The sequence below is a fragment of the Colobus angolensis genome, unplaced genomic scaffold (assembly GCF_000951035.1).
Source record: "Colobus angolensis palliatus isolate OR3802 unplaced genomic scaffold, Cang.pa_1.0 Scaffold18, whole genome shotgun sequence".
NCBI lineage: Eukaryota > Metazoa > Chordata > Mammalia > Primates > Cercopithecidae > Colobus > Colobus angolensis.
In genome coordinates, this window is record NW_012114932.1 from 7040720 (window position 1) to 7041816 (window position 1097).

Consider the following 1097-nt stretch of genomic DNA (forward strand, 5'->3'; position numbering starts at 1 on the left):
GGGGGATCGCTTGTGCCCAGGAACTTAAGGCAGCAGTGAGCTATGATCGTGCCACTGCACTCCAGCCTGGGCAAGAGATAGAGCAAGACCCTATCTCTTAAAAAACAAACAAACAAACAAAACCCAAGTTCCTTAAATAGTGCTAGTTGAAGGTGCTATAATAAAGACAAGTTGAAGTTTGTGAAAGAATGTTAACACGGAAGAGTTGTTTTTCTATCAATATGTGTGTGTCTTAAATAGTTTTAGAAAATTTACAGGCTTAACCAGGGAAGTCTTCATTGCTAGGATTAGTGACGTATTACATGAAGCTATTTTTCACAAAGCTTCATTAAATAAAATTTGCTGTTACTACATTTAGCAGATAAAGTGCCTCATTAGTTTGTGTGCTTTATTGAATGTTAGTTTTTGGGGGCTTTTTTTTTTTTTCCAAATAAGAGATGGGGTCTCACTATGTTGCCCAGGCTGGTCTTGAACTCCTGGGCTCAAGTGATCCTCTTGCCTCAGCGTCCCAAAGTGCTGCGATTACTGGTGTGAGCCACCATACCCAGCCATTGAACGTTACAACTTTAACAGTGAAGGAAAGGAAGCAGGTTTGGTCTCATCATAAGAGAGTAATGATGAAAATTGAAAATAGTAGGGAGTGCAGGTGTTAAGTTGGAAGGCACATGTCGGGAATCTCAAGGAAACTATGTGCTTTGAAATAGCAACTGAATTCAATCTGAGGGCCTTCTAGGTTGAGAAAATGCTCCTAATACTGCCATTATCCCTCTGTAGTTTTAATTGAACACTGGAGAAACGTAATGTGCTACTTGATGCAATCTCTGCATGAAGCTGTCATGTAGTGCAGCCGTTGATCTAAATATGGAAACGTTAGTCCAAATTAATTTTTAAAGATACAGCTAGAAAGGTGATCCACCTTTCTCTGCTTCCAAAGGAAAACATTGAAAGGAAAATCAAGTATGTTTTTCTGGCGTCTTTGGGAGGTGGGGTGCCTAGGGAAGAGACTAAATAGTGATGAAACTTTCCTATTTAATTCTATTAAGGCTGGCAAACAAATGCATTAATATTGATTTCTACTATAAGACTTTAGGGGGGCC

General features: G+C 39.5%; 1 protein-coding gene across 1 annotated transcript in view; it reads left to right on the forward strand.

The window, feature by feature from the left end:
* Positions 1–1097, forward strand: part of RIOK3 (RIO kinase 3) — a 26668-nt gene that overhangs the window by 23222 nt on the left and 2349 nt on the right. The window lies entirely within an intron of this gene.